The 13,819-nt window shown below is 39.3% G+C and overlaps 1 protein-coding gene across 3 annotated transcripts in view; it reads left to right on the forward strand.

The window, feature by feature from the left end:
• Nucleotides 1-13,819, forward strand: part of TMEM232 (transmembrane protein 232) — a 2,425,444-nt gene that overhangs the window by 651,170 nt on the left and 1,760,455 nt on the right. The window lies entirely within an intron of this gene.

Below are 13,819 nucleotides of genomic sequence, written 5' to 3' on the forward strand. Positions count from 1 at the left end.
CCTCCAGAAATAGGTACATCACGTGCAGGGGTAAAATCAGGCCTGAAACACGAACATTCCAACAAAATAGGGTAGTTGAGAGATCTGCTTAACTAACCCCTTTGCCAGTGTTCCAACTAACTGAACAAGTTAATGAAAACTTTATGGTATCCACTTATACTTTGGAACTTGTATTCACTTTGCAGTAAGCTGAGTAAAATGTATCAGATTTAACAAATATTTCTTCAATTAGAAGTATTTTCTCAGTGTTAATTCTAGTCAAGCCTCTCATTCTCTTACAACAATAAATCTGGACAAAGACATTTAAATAACTGGGGAAAAATAACCAAAATAGTGGCACTTTTTAAATACTGCTCTTACAAACTTAGAAAGTTGATAGAATAACAGGTTTTGCATTAGCATGATTTTTCTGAAATATGAAACTCAAATGTCTGTCGTTATTTTATGACTTCAGTCATGATTTGCCAATAATTTGCCAGAAAAACAAAATTTGATGAAGAAGAGAGCAAAGATATTAGGCAAAAATCTGGACATTCAGCAAAACTCTGGACAGTTGAGAAGTATGTAATTTCTTGTAAGAGCTCATTATCAATTAGAAAAAGTCAGTTTTACAAATAGAGCAAGGAAAAATCTCCACTATTTGTAGTATTTCAGATTTTTTTACTTTATCTTGGAGGTGTACATTTAGAGAAAATGTGTCTTTATAACTATATAGCAATTACAAACCTTCCTTGATAAGAGAATTATGAAATATATGAAAATTACCCCTTTAGAAAATGCAAGCATTTTATCTCCCTTGTATTCTACACAAATTCCACTTTTAAATCAAACATGCCCCAGTTCATTGCCTTCTAAATAAATAACATTTTGTTCACTTTTACAGCTTTTTGTTGATCTAGTCAAGCCAATAAAGTCAGACACCACTGTCTGCATGTATGACATGCTTTTCCCTCTTTTTTGCCTCATTGCTACAGTACAAGTACAAAATTTAGACCTTCTCTGAAACATTTGGCTTATAAAAATCTTGATCATACATTTCAACAGTTATGATTTACACATAGCACTATGGTATTGGTCCTCAGACTTAGCCTTGCTCCTCTTAAGATTTATTGACGATCTTCATAAAGCCATAATCCTAGCCTATGCAAAGATTTCTTATCACTAACTCTATAGAGCCTTGTATATCTCTCTCTCTCTCTCTATATATATATATATATATAAAGACCTTCTATTGTGAAACGTGCTCCTCTTTCTGATACTTTGCAGTGTTTTTTAAAGGCAAATGGTATGATTATTAATGCTTCGAAGTTGGGAGGTATGAACCTGATGTCCATTACAGATGCGTAATTGCAAGCTTTTGATGTGGGACATTTTTTTTGGTTTGAAACCATTTTTGGGATCCATCTCATAAGCCAAATGTTTCACAGACTAGACTGTCCATTTATATTATACTGTTGAGCCTTAAAAAAGGGCAAAATATTTTTTGTCTGCAGCTAGTGTATTCTGGTTTTATCGGACAGAAAGCATTAACAAAGACCTATGAAAATAAGAAAAGGGACATTGTGTATTCATAAGTCAGTGAGCTAGAACACTATATGACCTGAAGGAATACTTGCAATCTTCTCATGATTCTCTTATTAAGGAAGATATGCATTTTTTTCAGCTAGCACTCTGTCTTGCTGAAGTGTCTCGTGTTGGGTCCTGTATGTTTTAGCTGAAGGACTTTTTTTGATTTGTGGTTTAAAGTGTTTTTGGGACACCCATGTATTGGACACTTTGCTTTTCATAAGCTCAGCATTTGAGCAAATTTCTATTTTTTTTTCTGTTTATTTAGTAAAGATTAACACCACCCAGAAATGTGAAGTCTGTTATGACCACAGCTAGCTGAGTCTGGTTTTATTGGTCTGAATGTGATAAACATCTTTAAAAATATGTAGAATCACTGTACTTACCTATGTGAGTAAGTAGGCACACTTTTGTCTTTAACTGATAATCTGCACATATTCTGTGGTGCCCTTGTTGATGGTGGTTTATAACTGTGATTTACAGATGGTGTTCTGTTTTGCTAGGATCTTTCCTGTTGGGTTCTGTACGCATTTGCTGTGGGACTTTTTTTGCATATCTATCTATAGGCAATGAAAACTGGCCAATCATTTTGCTATTTAATTGTTTATCATACACAGGAGAAAACTAATACATGCCACCAGGATATTACATTCAGTAACAGACTCTTCTTCATTAAAGCCTTCAAAATCTCACAGCAAGACAATAGTATTTCTCTCACCACTGTGTCTTGGACCTGCAATAGAAGAGGACTGTGCAGTCAGCTTTCACGTACCGTTAACAAGAAATAACAAAATATCTCCAAATAAGTGTAAGAAAAAGACTCCACAAATAAAGGCTGGTGTTCATAGTATATAGCACTGCACAAAGTAGCATAGAAAGAGGTGATTCAGAGACAGAAGTAATGCAGCGGTGCCACAGTAAAAATAGCGATGCGCAGTGTATGCAAATGACTACATAATTTTACAAACCTGAGGTTTCTAAAGCAAGAGGGAAGGACAGCAATTATACAAATTACATCTTCAAACATGCAGTGATTCAAGGACATAAAGTAGGTGTTCTGCAGAGCTGTGTTCAGCTGTTCTGAACACCAAGAATTGCCTGTTAACAGGACACTACAATGTGCAATAGCAACAGCTATAGCAGATCACCACATGTTAATAGCCACAATTGGAGTAAGTGTCCATAATGTGGCATTCCACAACCCTCTGCAGCAACACTGAAGGCATTTCATCACATACCTACCATGTGGATGATCAGTAAATAATGGATTGTGTGGACAGGGAAGCAGTACTGGAGCTTGTCAAATTGTGTTGACCACTTGCAGAATCACGGAGGATGCATTGACAGCCCATCCCAATGGACACTATGTTACATGTAGCTTTAACTGTCCTAGCTGCAGGAACCTTTCTTTGACTTACAGGGAACATGGTAGGACTATTGCAGTGTTAGCCTTGAATATACAACAACATATCTTCAACATCATGCTTCAGTATGTAGAGAAGCATACATAATTTCCAGTGACTGCAGAGCTGAGAACCACCACTATGCAAGTGCTTTGCACCATTGCCCATTTCCTAGAGGCCCTGGGAGCCATTTATTGCACACACATTACCATCAAGGCTTTGCTGGGATGTCAAGTACATCATCAGAAAGAGCTTCTACTCCCTCGACTGGCAGATGTTGCACAGGGCTCAGGGAATGATATATAAAGTTTCTGTATGCCACCTAGTCACTTGCCATGATTCTCATACCTGACAGAAACATGACTTTTTCCAGTGTTACATTCCAGGTGATTTCCCAAAGGCCTATCATCTTAATAGGTGCACATATGGGCAGGTACAAAGATGGTATGTGGATAGCTACCATGTAATCAGGTAGCAGGCTACATATAATGGCATCATTGATGTTTGGTATAGGGGATATCAGATATGCATTAGAGCCATGGCTGATGACCCTCTTTTACAACCCTAAGACCATGGCAGGGATGATGTATAATGATGTGAACATAAAGACATGTAATGTGGTAGAACATAGTTTTGGCAACTGAAAAGATGCTTCCTCTGCCTTTGTCTATGCAGTGGGGTGCTGTAATATTCACCTGAGACTTGCAGCAAAATGATGTTAGTGTGTGTGCCATGTTGCATGACATAGTTGTGCAGAAACAGGTACAGCCATAGGAAACCATCCTAGCAGGGCCCACCATACTTGTTGGAGCACCAGGCAATGAGCAGGGCAGTCAGTAAACAGGTAGTGATGAAGTCTCATGCTTGGCAGAAGTGGGCAGAGTACATCACAACACTGGAAAAGAGGAGGCATTTGGTCCACAGTTATGGGCCATGAGGAAGACGTCATGGAATAAAATAATGCATGTATTATCACACCCAGGATATGCAATACAGTGCATTGGCTGACCATGGTGTGCATCAAACATTACCTTACCCACATGTCAGGGAGTGAGCAGGGCACAGTCATCATTTTTTGCACTGGTGGAGGTACACAGTGACAGCAGTGCCAGAGTCCTGGAAGGTTGATGTGGTAGCTACACAGTCTGATGTCAGGCTGTGGACAGTCAGGGATCACACCCATTAGAATTGGAGAAAAGCTACTGTGTCACAAACATTGACAATATGTATTATGATGGCCTATGGCCACTGGGCTTGATGTGATCCATGGCAGGAATGTTGTAGAAGTATGGGAGCATGTGTGAACACCCTGACAGCGTATCCCATATCAGATGTCAACAGGTAATGGCCATAAGAGTAAGTGTGGAGCTCCTTCTACGCACAGGAGATATTAATGGCATAGAACTATAGGAGCAAGAGCATGTGAACCAGTGAGGTATCCCAGGGGTGGAGCCTGACAAGCATCAGTGGCCATGTACATAAGATCAACCACAACCATGTATGGTGACTTCTGTGCAGAGAGCTGAAAGTGATGCTGTCTCTGGAATGGTATTTGTCATCTTGGCATGCCTGGTATATTCGCTTCCCCCTTGCATCCAGACAAAGGTCAGTACGGCCTGCAGAGGAAGACTGGAGGATGGCTTCCATTTACCTCACAGATGTACCAGTGGTTTCAATGTTAATCACCAATGACCTGAACAGCACCATCTGCTATCTGTCTGCATTACTTCATGTCACTCTGGATGTTCATTTTGCAGACGACATAGGTGTTGCACATCATTCCATAAGCCGTGCCCCACATGGACTATTTCCACGAATGTGTGAGTAACAACTGGCTGTGCATGGATTATTGACTTGCAGATCTGTTGTTTAATACAAAGGGACATATCTGGCATCATGGTGTCTCTATGTACTACTATGTCTCTCCTCTATGGGCCATTCATGCATGTTAGCAACAGTGTTGCTCACAGATGCTGCTGGAGGACCTGGTAACCTGGGTGATGCTCACAATTACAGGGCATCTGCCAAACACTGGCAATGCTGTAGGTTCAGTAACTACCTCCACAGGCTCTTACTATGTAGAAGATGTGCGTGAGCCTTCCAATGTAAATGCTGCTGACAGTGTCAGTGCATCATCTGACTGTGCCATTTGTGTATTGCTTTCATTGTCAGCCACACATCACCTGCTGACATCAGGCATGTGTTGTTAACTGTGTTGAACCCTCCTCCAGTAGAAACTGTAAAGCATAAATATGACACCTTTGTCAGCACTGAAACAAATGCCTAAGCCTCGCTCCCCATGGAAGGCATAGTAGCAGTTAATGCAGTCTGTGAATATTGTGTAGACACACACATATACCGTTTTGTATAGGGTGCTACAGTTGCAGCCCAGAGGTACCTGGAAGACAGATGTTCAGAAATCTCTTGCTGAATAAGTTCTCACATATAGTGCAAATATACATGCTAACACTAACCTGGTGCATCTCATACAGACCTTTGTACAGTCCTCATAAACCCAGGTCCCACATCCAAGCAGCCACTGGGTATGAAGATCCACTTCCCATCCTCAGACAGTTATTCCAGGAGATCCTTTATCTCTGAGATCATTTACTGTGTTGGTAATTCACTGCCTGTAGTGGGCATGCATTTGGGCAATGTCCTTTTTATTTATTTATTTTCCCTTTGTTGACCGGATTAGTGAACTGGTCCCTGGACCCTTTTCAGACACAACCTGGGTGCACTTGCACAATTTATTGCAAATATAACAATGAAATGAGTATTACACGGATAATTTTCAAATGATTGTAGAAGAGATAGTTTACATCATAAACTATTATATGTATAATTTTGAAATGATTGTGACAGAGTTATTTCACATCTCTTAATAATAAAGGCTATACATAGCAGAAAGAGATACATGGCAAAAGTGATATTTTACATAGTTGTAGAGATTGAACATTTCACATAATGTACATTGTTATGAATTCACAGGAGTAATACAGTTTTATATACTTGTTCATGATATGTTTCCATGTACATTGTTAATTCATAAAAGTAGTACACTTTTACATTCTTGTTTATTATGTTTCTATATATAACTATAAATAATTTCATTCCAATGCACACCATACAGTAGTAAAATTATAGTACAGGGCCATTTTAATATTAAAGAGGAAACTGGATACTGTTTTGGTAGTTTCTGAATTAAGAGTGGGGGAAGAAGCTGAGAAGATGAAGAGCTCTACTCTTGTATATTGAAAGAAATGTGATAAGTGGGTGGCTTTGCTTGTCTTAAACATTTCCTAGATACTAGCTACATTGAATTTATTTAAGGGTTAATTAAGCTGACTTGCTTCTGGCATGCAATGCCATATTATACCCACCTCTGCACCACTTAGTCCCAAATATCCTTGTCTTGTGTTATGTTTGCCCAGGATACACATGCTATGTGGGTAGAGAGCTTGTAGTAAATCCTTAGTCTCCTTAGGTGGTGAATTTTTTCAGCCATTGTCTGTCTCTTGTCCCCTGACAAGGTTAAGTACACATGTGAGTTACTAGAGTTGGTCAATGTGTGTATATAGCTGTCTATGAATGTCTTGTCTGACTCTATTGTGGCCTATCCATATGGTGGAAACTTACTTGTCACTTGTTTTGCTGTGACCATCCTCTCCATTCATATACAAACTGCAAAGGTTGTATTATTATGAAACCTTTTCCTGTAGCAATGTATTGAACCCATGTAATCATCTGCATATCTTGGCCTCCCACAATATTTTTTGCCATACCACACTCTATTTACAGGGACTATCTTGTCCAATGCCACATGTGGCCCTGATGTGTCTTCCATCCACAACTGGACATGACAGTGTTGTGTCATTGTGCTACATTTCCACACTCACATACACCACTTCTTCTGTGTTCCTGTTGTATGAGGGAAGAGCTCCTGTTCTGGTAGCGTGGTACATGTGCCATGCATATTAATGTACTATACAGCCATACTGTTATGTATGACATATGTGTGGACTAATGAATTACATTTTTCTTCATTCTGTAGGTTCTGCTGTGATGGTGGCAGAAGAGCAGCAGCTATCACCTCAGCCTACATCAGATGATGCCTCTGGTGCTGGATCACCAGTGGTCACTAGCCTCACCTCTTAGCAAGGAAATGGAAGTCACCTTGCTAAAGATGACCTTGAGGGCTCCTTGGTTGTCTCATGGCAACTATTCAGTAGGGGAGCAGAGACTCCTCTTCTAATAGTGACCCAGAATGGTCCCCTGTAGTCTCCCATGTCAGTCACCTGAGATGCACTAGCTGCTGAATACCCACCTCACCACAGTGGTGCACCTGCTGACATGACTGGTCAAGTCATGCAACTAGTAGGCCACAACCACTGGGCCACCAGAGGCACAAAATGTCAGCCAGGGAGGTAACTGGTGTCTATGTGGCTTAGTCTCTGGGCTGGCTTCTGATGCATACCCTGGACTATCTCTTGGACTATCTCCCATCCATGTGTCCTTGTGCCTTTGCCATTCCTCATACCTTGTCTGTTTTCCAGTCCTCCCCATCATCAGCTGTCCAGCCTCTGTCTGCATCCACCCACTGTTGCCCCCACCCTTTGTGTCAGTGCCACCCAGGTCTGTCTGTGTCTTTGTCAGCATTTTATGATACTTTGTCTGCATCTTCTGTCTTTCTTTCCCTGTGGCTCTCCCACAGCTGTGTCTCACTACCTCCGCCAGATACACTTCGTATTTTTGTGTGAAGAAACGGGAATCTTCTCCACAAAAATGTCTTTCTATCCTGCACCTTTCATTCCTTATCCCTTGTGTTTTCTTTGCCTGCTCTTCTCCATTTTTAATCATCCTATCTCCCTCTTTCCTCCCAATTTATATAATGAACTAGGTTGCCATTTTTCTGGATTCGACTGGCTCTCTTCGGGCCATCTGACATTGCATGTGTGGCAGCAATGTGTCACTTCCTTGTGTACATGAGCATGCATAGCCTTAGTCTCGTTCAGGTGTATTGGTTTGCCTAAGTATGAACCCTCAAGAGCACAGAAATGGTTGTGAGTACTAAATGTCAGATGGCCAGGAAACCAAAGAGTTGTGAACCCACTTTTATCAAAGGGGAAGAGAAAGATAAAGAAAAAGAGTACCGATAATGAACAAGTTAAAGTAGAAGGAGATTTTTGTCTCAAATTGTCTTTGTAAAGGGAACCATAGAAGACATTCCAGTGCCAGTTATTTTGGGAGAGAAAGCTATACTTTCCACTGCAAGTCTATCTAGTTTGAAAAAACATAACTCTGAATTAGTAAACTTATAGGTAAGCCATATAAAGTTTAAAAATGCACAATGGGAAGGTAAAGCTTTAGGAAGAGCATAAAGTAACTAAGGTTATAGGGGAAGAACAAGATGATCCTCTCAATTTTTACCCCCTCTTTTTAATTTCTCCAAGACTTTTGGGTTTCTATTACCATGACAGGAATGAACCCCATTCCTAAGACAAAGTACAATTAAAGTTCATGAAATTAGTATTGTTTCAATCTTTGATGTCAGCCAGAAGTGCTCAATGCAGCACCCGCAATGTGCCCAGTAATGATTTCTTCTGCAATTCGTACAGGGTTACATGTATTGGTAACATATCTAAATACAATTTTAGATTGTTTTTATAAGACCCATTGCTCCTACTATATTGGAACTGTCTGGGTATCTTTCTTTCACATTGCTCTCATTTCTGCCTGCAAATCCTGGTATTTTATGACTTTGTGTCTCTCTGTACGCAAGACACTAGTCACTGGGTGTAGCGATTTCAATGATAAATGCTACTTTTGTCTTCTTTTCATGGACTACTATATCTAGTTTTCTCGCATTTATCTTTTGAACTGTTGGTAATGAGTGATCCCATGTGATGTAGACTTCATCATTTTCTATGATGTTGTGTGGCTCATGTTTCCAGTGTTTTTCAGCTACTTCAATACCATAATGTTTACACAATCCCCAGTGGAACAGTTTTGCCACATTATTATGCCTTTCAGTGTACAGTCCTGCCATTAGTATATCACAATCAGCAGCGAGGTGTGCGACTGTTTCCGGTTCTGTTTTACAAAATCTAAATTTATCTGTTTCTCCCACATATTTAAAGGACTTTGTAAACCCATGTGTGTGTAGCCTACTATCTTGGTCCGCCAATATTAACCTTTCATCTGTTGGTTTGAATTCGCCTCTCCTTAACCATTCCTGAGTTCAGTCTTGATCAACATGAGGTTCTTCCAGAAGTTTACTATACTTGCAACTACATTTATGCATTTTCCACATTTCTTGCCATCTCATTTGATCCTTCACCTAATAGTCTTTCTTTTATTTTTGGCACATTCAGTCGTCACCTGATTTTTATCTACTTCTGGTTTGATTTCCTTTCCTGCTTGACGTCAATATGCCTCTGCTAGACTAAGCAGGGAAATCATCTTAGATTTATTCTCCTCATGTTTCAAAACTTTCACTTGTTTGGGTCTTGTGAAGTCAGCAGATATGTATGCAGTCCTACAACTGTAGATCTATACATGTAATCAATTTCAAGGAGGCCCATACCTCCTTTGGAACAAAGAATATATAATGTTGGTATGCACTGATTTTTATAAATCATTTGGTGAGCATGAAGCATAGGTTCATAGGTTGGTACTGCGCTATCTGCCCGAAGGCATATATTAGCCCAGCCACGTTGTGCGGCATTCACCGCCCCTTTAGTAGTTCCCTAGACCCTTGCATCTTTCTTATTTTCCTGTCTAATCTATCCAACATGTTTTGGGGCCATTCAATCACTCCAAAACTGTAAGTTAGGACAGGAAGAGCAAATTGATTTATAGCTTGAATTTTGTTCCTAGATGTCACCATTGTTTTCAGGATTAATTTAAGTCTTCTAAAATATTCCTTACTAAGTTTTATTCACATTTGTTCATGTTTATTGTTGATCCTTCATCAATTCCCAAATATTTATACACTCTCTCTTGCTCAAGTACTTTTATATCACATTCTTGTCCCAAACTGATGTTTTCTTGGTGCTGCAGTTTTCCTGCTTTAAAGGTTGCTTTTGCCCACTTATCAAGACTAATTGACATTCTTATTATCAGATGAAAAAGTTTTGACTACTTACATTTGTGCTTTCAGTTCCTCATCTGATGAGCTATACAGTTTTAAATCATCGACAAAGAGAAGATGAGAAGTCATTACACTTTGTTGTTTTCTTGGAGCCAAATTATAGCTATGTTATAATCTGATAAGTAGACAGCTTAATGGGTTAAGGGCAAGACAGAATGGCAGAGGTGACAGGGTGTCACCCTGGAATATCCCCCTTTGGACTTTTATCCCAGGAATAATAATTTGTCCTTTATCATGGCTTAATTGCAAAGTGGTCTGCCACTGTTTCATGGTCACTGTAATGTAGTTGATCAGTGTAGGATGTATCTTATACATTTTAAGAACTATTTTATCCATGAATGTGGGGTACTACCAAATGTTTTTTTTTTGTAGTCAGTCCATGCCATACTTAGATTTTACCCCTTTTTACAGTTCTCCATTATGACTTTATTTAGCAATAGATGATCCTTTGCTCCATATAACTTTATTTTATTGCCCTTTTGTTCTATTGCTATGATTGAGTTTTCTTCTAAATGACTATAAACTCTGTCAGGATCAATTCTGGTGTATAGTTTATATGTACTTGGAAGGCAAGTTATTCATCTATAATTTTTAGGGTAGGTTGCAGGTTCACTCTTAAGCAGGAGCATTGTTTTTCCTGTTGTTAGCCAGGTTGGTGTCTGTTCATGGTGCACATATAAATAGTTCTATATTAGTTTTACCCCCCATTGTGACTTAAAAAATGTCTCTCAAAAATAAGAGTAAGTAAGAATAGGTAAGAAATTCTATATGAATTATTAGTGCCAAAATATTATGGGACAGTAGTATTGAAGTTTTCCCATAGAGGATGTCTCTTAGGGATGGACAGAACAAAGGGAATAGCATTAGGCAGAATTTATTGGCCAGGTATAATGAAAGAAATGGAAAATAGCTATACTTCTTGTCCGGATGTCAGAAAACTGCACTCCTTCCTGTATTTGAGTCCATTGATTCCAGTGCTATTTTAGAAGTGCTACTTAAATGCATTACTATGGACATTGTGAAACCACCAGTAAAATCTGGCAATGGGTATCATTTCATACTAGAAATACTGTACTATGCTACATAATTTTCAGAAGCTGTACCATTACATAAAGCTAATTCTAAAAATATTAGCAGAGAACTGGTGCTGTTAAACTATGGAAGTGGTATCCCTAAAAAGATGCATATTGGCCAAGGCAGGCCATGTATGTTAAGGGTATTCATCAGCTGTCACTGCTTTAAGGTTAGACAGTTAAAAACATCAGTATACCATCCGTAGACTGATGGTTTAATAAAGACATTCAATAAAACACTGAAACTCATGTTTGCCTCATTTGAATTCTTGCATGGTGTGCATTTCAGATGTCTGCTTGGCATTGCTAAACTAACTTGAAAAGAAGTGAAGACACCATTTAAAAGTATGACGGAGCATTGTGTTAGTTAACAAGATAGACTAAAGCTAGTTATGCCCATAGCAAAGCAGTACAAACAGAAAATGCAAGAGATGCAACAATGAGTCTATAGTAAGAATGCCTGACTCAGAGAATATAACCCAGGCATCAGGTATTAGTACACTCCACAAAGGACACATTTCTGGCTAAGTAGCAAAGCCCCTTTAAGGTGATTGATGGACTAATGCAGTGATCTACAATGTCAGACAACTAGAAAAGATCTGTCACATTAATGTACTAAAGGCACAGAAAAAAGTGAAAAGATCTGTAGTTAGTTTGCAAGCTGAAATTAATACAAAAGAGACAATATATACTCTCTACCTGAAGTACAGCTAGATTAATCCTTGTGAAAAATACAAAACCAGGTAATAGCAGACTTTCTGTTAAGAAACAAAGAAATACCTGGCAGAGCTAAACTGATAGAACATAACATAGAGACAATTAGAGACAACACCCACAGTAAAGTTTAATCTGCAACCTTGCAGAGTACCTCAGTCACAGAAATGATTAGTAACATTTACTGCATCTCAGTCCATTGAGTTAGACTACTCATTGTCTGTTGTTTTTACTGGCTAGGTAGAAACCACATTAGCCTATTGAGTGAAGCTATTTAGTTGAATTTAGGACAGTTACTGATTTCCTTATTGACTCTACATAGTCTGTCACTTTTACAATTCTTTTTTTTTTTTTTTTGCACATTTCAAGTACTAGAGTAATCACCACTTTTTCTTGTATCCTTTAGTCATATCCTAGTTTATCACCTTTTTCTAGCCTGGTCAGTTATCCTGTTCTTAACCTATCCTGTACTCCTTCATCTGTACCAGACAGTATGGAATCTCAGTCAGCTGTCCTACACCCCTTCATCTGTACCAGACAGTATGGAATCTCAGTCAGCTGTCCTACACCCCTTCATCTGTACTGGGCAGTATGGAATTTTAGTCAGCTTTCTGACTTCATCCATATGGAATCTCAGTTATTTCTCCTTCCATAGCCAGCCTGATAGCATTAAGTATTTTGAGGTAATATAGTAACTGCCTCATGCTTACTGAAAATTCTTTATTAATACCTCATAGTGATTCTGTTTGCAAGAGGTGTAAGTATTTACTTAACTTGGAGGCTACCTTCTTACCTCAGAATACATTCCATAAGCACAACATATGTACACATGAAGCACAGAACACTTCCACTAAACCACCTTATGCTGAGGTTAAGAGAACACTGCCTAAACCTCCCAAGCTAAAGACAAAGAAACCTCAGACATGTCACACAGCAGCAGCGCACCCACGTTCAGTCTTTACACCTAAGATGCATACTTCTAAGAGTCACAAGGTTGTAGACTCCAAGCCCTTATAGCCCATAGAGACTGCATCAGTCTGTGGTAATGTTTTAGTAATAGGTGTTGCTATTGTAAGGCATATGGACAGCATGCTCACCAGGCTGGATAAGAATAGGATGACAGCTAGCTGCATTTCTTGAACCAGGATCAGGGATGTAACAAGGGCTCTTAGATCCCTTCAACCTGACAAATATGACTGTGACCTGATTGTGGTCCATGTGGGAGTGAATGACCTTAGACACTCTACCCAGAGGGACAAGCATATATGATTGAGCGCGCTATGCATGTGTCTGACACAGGAAAGACACTGGTCTTGAGCGGTATTTGGCCATCACCCAGAATGATACTGAGATTCAACGACAAGATAATTGGCTTTAATAACTGGCAATGTAATTGGTGTCATTCTAGGGGGATCCAGTATGTATCAGCTTGGGATGATATGGCTGACATGTCTTCCTGCTTTGCCAGGATTGCCTTCACCTCTCTAGCCAAGGCTTTCACATTCTGGCTAAAGCCTTTGCTGTCCCCATAGTGCCTTTATTTAGTCAGAGTCCATCTGAAGGACATTCCAACTTAGTAAATTTTAGTTTAGAACATATTAATGTGGCTCTACTCAATGACAGGAGTCTTAACAAAAATAAAAATGCCTGAACTTGAGACATTCCTGCAAGTTAAACATGTTTATATCTGTATAATTACAGAGACAGTTTCAGAGAGATGAAATCACTCCCTGTTTTCCAAAGTATAATGCCTATCATGTCTTCAGACCTACTGGCAGTTATGGGGGAGTATCACTGTCTGTCAAGGATGTCATCACCTCATGACAGATTCCTTGAGGCACCACATGTGAATTCCCAGAAATCCAAATCACCCTAAACAAGACTAAATACCATTTCATAGCTAGGTATAG

Source organism: Protopterus annectens, chromosome 2.part2 (assembly GCF_019279795.1).
Source record: "Protopterus annectens isolate FY-2018-M chromosome 2.part2, PAN1.0, whole genome shotgun sequence".
Classification (NCBI taxonomy): Eukaryota; Metazoa; Chordata; order Ceratodontiformes; family Protopteridae; genus Protopterus; species Protopterus annectens.